This window comes from Rousettus aegyptiacus, unplaced genomic scaffold, assembly GCF_014176215.1.
Source record: "Rousettus aegyptiacus isolate mRouAeg1 unplaced genomic scaffold, mRouAeg1.p scaffold_m13_p_2, whole genome shotgun sequence".
In the NCBI taxonomy this organism is placed as follows: Eukaryota; Metazoa; Chordata; class Mammalia; order Chiroptera; family Pteropodidae; genus Rousettus; species Rousettus aegyptiacus.
In genome coordinates this window covers 138,291,416-138,300,453 of record NW_023416295.1, presented here as the reverse complement: position 1 = coordinate 138,300,453, position 9,038 = coordinate 138,291,416, and the positions used below count along the sequence as shown (strand labels likewise).

Sequence of the window (9,038 nt, the reverse complement as noted above, 5' to 3'; positions counted from 1 at the left end):
AACATGGACAAAGCATACAGGGAGTGTACTCAGCAGTTATTTCTCTCACTTGAGGTGTAAATGCTTTGCTGTTTTCAGAATTCCTATGGAAAGCATCAGGCCTAACAACATCCTCAATGACTTTCTGTGAGAGATTCTATCCTGCTCCTACTCTTTAAATTGTGGAAACTAATAAACAGTAACCCTTTTCCAGTGGCAGGAAAACTTGATAAAATGACAGAATTTAAAAGAAAAAAGAAAAAGATAGAAAGTGATTTTTGAGCCATTTCCATCATTACAGAAATTTCTGTCGAACAATATTGCTCTGGAAATTCCTATTTAATAAAAATATAGTCTTAAATAAAGTTTAAGATACAATTATTAGGTTCATACCAGGCTATATTTTCCCTTAGGTCTTAAAGAGTCTTTATACTTTTTTTGTGTTTGAAAATAAAACAACAAAAAAGTGGTATGTTCTTATACTGGAATATTACTCAGCAAAGCAAATGAACAAATTATAGGTACACACAAACTGGATAAACCTTCTAATCATACCATTGAGCAAAATATTTACAATACTAAAGAAAACTATTACTATACATCCATTTACATAAAGTTCAGAGAAAGGCATACATACAGAGGTCGATAGAAGAAACTATAACAAAATGAAGGTAGTGATTATCGTAAAATTATAATAAAGGTTATGTCTATGGGAGAGGGAGGAAGATAAACTCTAGAAAGTATACATAAATAGACTTCTCAGTTATCAGCAATATTCTGTTTCCTAAACCATGTGGTGGTAACATCTGCATGCTTCTATAAACTCTTCTGAATATGTTATTTTTGCAATAAAAATAGGATGAAAATTACTGCCATAGTTAATTGAAAATGCCTACTTCCTTGAAAACATCAAATCATTTATTTATTTTTAGTTAATTAATTGATTTTTAAACTACAGTACCTGGTATTCCAAGGTGGCCTCCCATCTAAGTACTAACCAGGCCCAACCCTGCTTAGCTTCCAAAATCAAACAAGATCGGACACATTCAGGTTGGCATGGCCATAGACTAAAATCATTTAAAAACCAACATGACTGAGGGACTATTCACATGAGTGTACAGATTTTAGTGTGCAAGCTGGAGTGTTACCTTTTAGTGATGAGAGGAAATCCTTAATTTAAAAATGTTGGCAGTAGAATATGGTAGACATACTTAAACAAAAGTAAGATCACTTTCTTATTCCCTGGGGGTTTATATAAACTAGATGGCATATTTTTTTTCTATAAATGTCTAGATGTTTTAAATATCTTTGCTGAGTTGTTGTCATTTTCTTCTAAATGTCATGTTAAATAAAAGATTAATGGAGGTGTTTGTTGATTTAGAAGTTGATACTGATCAGTTGGAAGCATTTATTAAGGACAAGTTAGCACAGACATTCTTCTACTACCATTAATTTCAGACTAGGTTCAAAAATTTCCATTGAAAATGCTTTGAATATTCAAAACAATCTCTTGTGCTGTTATAAATTGGAAGGCTCTAGAGGTTTTATCATCAGATACTTGTACAGCCAAAAAGATGATTCATGCCCAATTATTCCTAAAACCTGAGGTTGTTTAAATAAAAGTAAAAAAACAAAAAAAAAAATCAATACTTTACAATTCTAAATCCAGAACATTTTGAAGACAACTGTGTCTGTCAGTCTAATAACATACATTTATTAGCTGAGTTAACTACCACTGTCAGAGTTTGTGCTAGATTATCTATCTATACTATCTCATTGAAGCCTTTCAACAATCTTCAGAAAGTGTTCAAATATCATTTAACTGCTGAGAAAACTGAATCTCAGCTTAACAAATTTCTCAAATATATATTAAAACTAAAGTATACATATCATAAAAACAGAATATAAAATATACCCCAGGTTCAGTTTTTTTTAGCGGGGGTCTTTATTTTTATATTTATTTATTATTTTTTAAATTTCCTTTTATTCTAAATTTTGTTTATTTTTTAATTGCAGTTGACATACAATATTATATCAGTTTCAAGTGTACAGCATGGTGATTAGACATTTATATAATTTATGAAGTGATCACCCCAATAATTTATTACCCATCTGACACCATACATAGTTATTATACAATATTATTGACCATATTCCTTATGGTCATATATCCCCATGACTGTTTTGTAACTACCAATTTACACTTCTTAATCTCTTCGTCTTTTTCACTTAAACTCCCAACAGCCCTCCCACCTGGTAACCATCAAAATGTTCCCTGTATCTACAAGTTTGTTTGTTTTGTCTGTCTGTTTGTTTGTTTGTTTGTTTTTTAGATTCTATATATAAGTGAAATCATATGGCATTTGTCTTTCTCTGTCTGAATTCTACTCTGCACAATACCCAGGTTCATTTTTTTTTAATCAGAGTATTGTAAAAAAAAGATTCAAAATTCTGTAAACAAGAGACTTTTTTCAAATATATGTTGTAAAAATATCAGATGTTTATGCAAAAAAAACTATTCATCAGCATAACAGGAGAATAACAAATAACAATGTCAGAAACTACTGAATTGATTTTATGACATTCCGATAAGCACATAAAGATTCAGATAAGAGAACAGGCAAATTTGTTTATTTTGCCTTAAACTGGAAAAAAGTTCCATTATAATTCGAATCTATACTTAAGGGGGAAATGCATTTCAAAAGCAATAGTTAAGAACGAAAGTTTAAATGGGCTTTCTAGCAGTTTTAATGCTACGAAGATTTTTAAATCTACTGCATGGTTGACAGGCATTAGGACTTCAGAAAAAAGAACATGCACCACACCCTTTTTATTCACTACTCCTTTCTCTCTCCACTCCTTTCCTCCCTTCCCCTCAACTCTCACAATCTCTTTATTTTTCCAGCTTGCACTACGTGCTCACCTCCTGTGTAATTACCATAAATAATCAGCAAGATAGGACCTGTGTGGGACAAATGACACACCTTGGTTGTGTTGTGAGCAACCACTTGAAGTGGTAGCAACCTAAACATTTGCACACTTCTTGTCACAGTGTCCCATATTTAAGTATTTCGTAACAAGTTAAGTCTTTTAAAATTCAGGAGGTAAAATACCTGAATGCCTCTCCATGGTTAATACTTGACCCAAAGTTATTTCTCTCTATTCATTGAAGTGTTGACTGGCCAAAACACTTGACTCTACATGCCTGGGACGGGTGTTGACTGTAGCTCAGGATGATTCTTTTAAATTAAAAACAAAACACAAAAACGCGATTGTTCTTTCCTGTTAAGAACTGAGCAGGGGAAAACAAAAGGCTTTGTTCAGCTGTAAACCATGTGAAAGCAGGAGTATGGTACCTGCTTCTACCAAGGTGAAAACAGAGCAATCAGCAAAACTTCGGATCTCAGAAAAGAAACATTTTGGTACTTTCTTGAGCCAGATATTAGTATGAAAGACTAAATAAACAAGTAAATAAACAAGTAAATAAATAAATAAATAAATAAATAAATAAATAAATAAATAAATAAATAATAGAAGTTCTCAGTAAATAAGATAGGCAGGAAAAGCTCCCATTATGGGTTTCTTTTGCCCATCCTCTGTCTACACAGCCAGACTTAACCCTCCAATAAGTGTTATTCTTTCCTCCCCTTTTGCTCTGTCTTCTCAACTGTAAGACAATCATTTATTTTTATATTTTTCCCAAAGTAAATGTGTATTTCTTTAGCATGTAATAATAAGTCCCCAGTTTTGGGGAGTAGCAAAACTCTGATTTCTCAATCACTAACACCACCTCACCTCTATCCCATATACACGCACATATCTATGGGGCCCACAGTGACAAAATTATACCATTAGATGAGACTATAAAACAGTAAGACCCCTAAATTAAAAGGGAAGAAGTTGAAGGCCAGAAAGAGAATTCATTTGCTCAAATTCACAGTAGTTACTGGCAAACTGGAATAGGATTCAGATCATATTAGTTTCAGTCAAATGTATTTTCCTATATCTAATTATTTTAGTATAATTAATTTTGTTTATAAAATTTTATAATATCTTTAAAGATAGCTGGAGACACCTGGGTTATCCCCAAACTAGGGGTGGGATCACCACCAAGGAGAAGCATAGGATTTAACTGAAATTTTAAAAATTCAGTTTTGTACTGTGCTCCTTCACAAGCTTCACTGATACCAGGTTTTTTTTTTCTTTCTTTCTTTTTTTTTTGGTATCTGGGTTTTGGTGGCACAATCTCCCCTGGGTAATCTGTTTCTTATCGTAATTTTGCAATGCAGTTTCAACTGTTGCATTTTCCTTTGCTTTATCACAGTCATCCTTTCCAGTATTGACTCACCATTGCATACTCTGTATTCAAACAAGATGGTACAGCTTCTCTAGAGGAACTACTGAGACACTTATGATGGAAGATTACCTGCATACCTAAGATAGTTGCCTCTTAACTCACACTGTGTTTTATGTAGCTCTCTTTCTTGACTCAGGTAGGTGGTCTCAGGAATAAACCCACTGGGCCAAATCCATTCTGATAACCTTTCTTAAGAGATCTTGTATCAGCTTTACTTCTCACTCATTTGCCAAACATGGAATAAATCTTTTCTTCTCCTCTTCTTAGAGTGCTCCAACACTGACTGATTTAGATCTGAACTTCATGAAATCAAGGCATAATTGAACAATTAGTTCAATGACATATCCATGATGTGTCAGTAAGTAATAACTCTGTAAGCACATGTGATGAGTGCATACCAAATACAACTCCAGGATATAATTTCAGATTCAGCAGTATCTGGGGCGCCCAACAGGTATCACAACATGTTAATTAGCCTCAACTCTGGCCAATCATGCTACTTCTTCAACCCCAACCAGAGCTATACATTGGAAACTATATCTACTATTTCTCCCCACTTCTAACTTTAGATATAACTAAAAATATTGCATATCCATCTTTCAAACTGTGAGCTCTTCAAAGGGAATAACTAAGAAATAATACACTTTGACTTCCCAGTGACCAATATAGTCTTTGTGGGTATCTAATAAATGATGAATAAATAAATAAATAAATAAATAAATAAATAAATAAATAAATAATGAGTGAATGTATTTCAAATACCTCTCATACAAAAACAGTGCTATTGATATTACATTAATTAATAGTGCTATTGACACTACATTAATTAACAATTTTCTCTCGTATGGTAATTTTTTCCTTGCCCTTTCTCTAACTGCAGATACTTTTCTTCATCTCTGCCTCAAAACAAGCCATCCATTTTATGCTATGGCTCAAGATTACAGGGAATGTTAAAATTTGTACATGTCGGTCCAATATATTAAAAAAATAAGATATTAGTGGTATGCTCTAATAAGTTATTGCATATTTATTAGAGACAATGATCAGAGTCCAGTTTGCAAGGAAAACTGACACTGTTCATTAAATGATTATCTGGGGTCTGAATGTTGAAAGAGACACACTATTTCAAAATTGAGAAGGCTAGGCTGGAACTCAGTGAAGAAAGGAATTAGGAGGAGAGTTAGAAAGGCGATATAATACCAGCTGGTGCTAAAACAGATCAGATGAGAGCTTCTAAATACAACAGAGGCATTTCATACCTTCCCCACCCCAACCTCCTGCAAAAAGCTCTCTATCTTTGATGGGTTGCTCAACAACCCCATTCCTCTTCACACACCCATCCCAGGTGATTGTAGAGGATTTGTGCTTTCTCACTTTTTTTCCCTTTACCTTTTAGCACTGCCTTCGTTACTAAGTTATTAATCACATTTCAAATATCAGCAAATATATACTATTTGTCGTGAAATCTAAACCATACTCAAGACAGTTTATCTGCTATGGAGATTTCTTTGTCACTGACCCCACAGACTAAAGAAAATAGCTAAAACAAAGTTAACATTTTTTCAATTGCAAATAATGGATCATCTTTATTCCTTTAAAGGTATCAGTTCTCTATATAACTAAACAGAATGAAAATCAGTGAAAGATTAACCCTTAGAGGATATGTCTGAATAGTAAACCAATTTAAAGTTAAGACAAAGTATTTTAAATATACAAATCCTTCACTGCTGAGTTCAACTTATAAGAATTTAACCTCAGGAAATATTTTAAAATGTAGTCACATTGATCCATCATTATTTACAATGTCAAAAAAGAACCTTAAAGCAGGAATCCCCAACCCCCAGGCCACAAACGTGGCCGGTTAGGAACTAGTCTGCACAGCGGGAGGTGAGCAGCAGGCAAGCCAGCCAAAGCTTCATCTGTATTTGCAGCCACTCCCCAGCACTAGCATCACCACCTCAGCTCCACCTCAGATCAACAGGCATTAGATTCTCATAGGAGCACCAGTCTCTGGTGCCAGAAAGGTTGGGGACCACTGCCTGAAGTTATACATTAAAGATTGTTTAAGTAAAAAATGATGCATCCATAAGTGGATCACTTTCAGATAAAATGCAAACTATAATGAGATATTACCATTATTACTTTTACCATAAAAACACATTGAATATTCTTTTAAAATACATACTATTTAGCTATTTTTATTATGTATGTAAATATATGTATAAGAAAAAACTAGAAGGATAAAAGTAAAATGTTAACAGTGGCTATTTTTGGGTGATAAGATTATGTTGAGCTTTGTTTGATAACTTTTTAGTTTTTTGGTATTTTCTTAAGTTTCTGATTTGAAAATATTTTATTTTTTAACTAAAAAAATTGATAAAAAGTAGAACACGCAAAAGAAGAGATTAACTATTTGCTGGGAATTCAGGAGCAGTGAAATTTCTCTTCGGCCCTCAGAAATACCTATGATAGCTTATTGATGTCTAAAATCTTACATTTAAGTACTCGTTTCTTTGTTCTTACTCTCTATATTTTGCTTAAATGAAATTATACCTAAAAAATCAAAATATTAATTTTACTCAGCATTTATACCCTAAGAAGCCAATGCTTTTTAAGCTATGTCTGTGAAATCAATTTGTTAAATCTTGATTTGAATACAAAATAAAGTGGAAAGAATGGAAAATATCTGAGTTCATTAGTCCTAGTTAGGGAAGGTATTGTTTGTTACATGATATTTTATTTTCAGTCATATTGGGACATAGGGTAAATGTATTCTTTATGGAAGGACATAATCAAAACAGTCCCTGTGATAACATGAACATGTAAACTAGATCTTCTCCTGCAATGTGTTTTTGGTTTTGGTGGAGATACCTAGAATTTAATCCTTAGAATTTAAGGATACAGAAAGAGAGATGAGAGCATTAGAGGATGTAATTTGTTCTGTGGATCTCCTTAGCATCCCTTGGCTGCCCTAGGGAGCCTGAACTATGGCACAGAGCCCTATTCAGCAGTTTCTTGCTATTGCAAGTTAAATTGATAGAATTTTTATAGTTACTAAAATTTTGGGCTATAGAATTAGTGTAATTCTCTGAGCTCCTCAAGATATTACTATCTTTTGGTACCTAAACAAGAAATCATTTATTCGTTCAGTGGTGTGCAAGTGATTTAATCCTTTTAAGCCACTAGCATATTTTACAACAACTGAAGGCTCAAGTACATTGATGTATTTCCAAATGATATGTGAAAGATTATAGTACCTTCTTTTACCTAGAATCCAAGATTCTAAACAATTTAGGAAGTCAAAATTTATCCTGATTTCTTATTCTCCACCAATTCATGGGTCTGCATTCTTTTATAGAAGTTCTCTGTTCCCTTACAGTCCAGAACTTCTCATCTGAGCAAAGGAATTTGAGGGAAAAATACACAAAGTTTTACATGACTTTATCTGTTACCTCTGCAGTGGGCATTTGCATTTGAAAGAGGATCTAGTACTGTAGAGCAGGATCTTTAATGTAAAAGAAAGCGTCAGGCCAGGAAGAGATCCGTAGTAGGTATTTCTCCGTAGTAGGTATTTGCTTTGATCTTCACAATCTTTTGATAACCTCTCCAAGGTAGACATCTAAGCTACAGCCAAGTGACCTCAGCTCTGCTAATCACATGTATCCAGGCAAAACTTTGGAAGAGAGCAATGTGAGGAGGCAAGGCAAGCACCACACCAAATAGATTTTCTAGTGAAAATGGCTGCACGGGCATGTAATTTTCAGAGGGCAGTGATAGATTCTTTGGTGTCTAGTGCCTAAGATAGTGGTGTGAGTTGGAATGTCCGTGCCTAGTGGAGGAGCAATGGGGTCTTTGCTGAAATGGTTCTGCAATGTGATTGGAGCTTTGTTTCTGATTGCATTGGTTACAAATCTGACTCTGATTATCATAGAGATTCTAGGCTCTTTCTAGCATCTGTTAATATGTTTCTTGCTATTTAAATTAGTTAGAATGAGTTCTGGTCTTTGCAATGAAGAACCCCAGGTGATACAGGTCCCTTCCTTCCTTCAAGTCATACTATGTAAACAGAGGTGAAAAAAGTACGAGGCAAGCATCTGATACTAATGTCAGACGGTTCTTCCATAAGTGTTATCTAATACTCACCTATGTGAGAATTTTTTAAGAAAGACAGAAACAACTGATATAAATCTATTATTTAATCTTTAGTTGCTTGAATAAGTGATATTTGGATGCAGGTCTTAAAGGCGAAATACCGCAGATTAGGATTGAGGCCTTGTCATGCATGCAAGGTAACACTTCCTTTGCCATTTGCTGAAATGGCTAGTTTTTTCATACTTGTTCTATTGGGATGAGATCGTATTATTGGATTTACATTAATGAATGGTCCTGTTTATTTGTACAAAAAGTAATGTAAAAGTTATCAAGTAGATAAGTGGAAAATATCAAAATATAACATACCTTTATTCATTTGCTATAATCCTTTAAACTAATATTAAAAGCAAAATAAAACTTGCAGAGTTGTGTTCCCTTATTAACTTAATTTATTTGATAAATAATACAAAAGTAGAATTTAATGTAATGCCTGGCACATAGAAATAAAAAAAAAAATTAACTACAAAGAATAAAAATGGCTTAGTAAGGAGAGATTTGGATTATCAATCTAAATAAAGAGGTAAACTGAAGAAACTCAATTGACCAGAAA

The 9,038-nt window shown here is 33.5% G+C and overlaps 1 pseudogene; it reads right to left on the bottom strand.

Moving 5' to 3' along the window:
- Positions 1–928: 928 nt before the first annotated feature.
- LOC118613998 lies at positions 929–1,047 on the bottom strand (annotated as a pseudogene).
- Between the last annotated feature and the right edge of the window lie 7,991 nt (positions 1,048–9,038).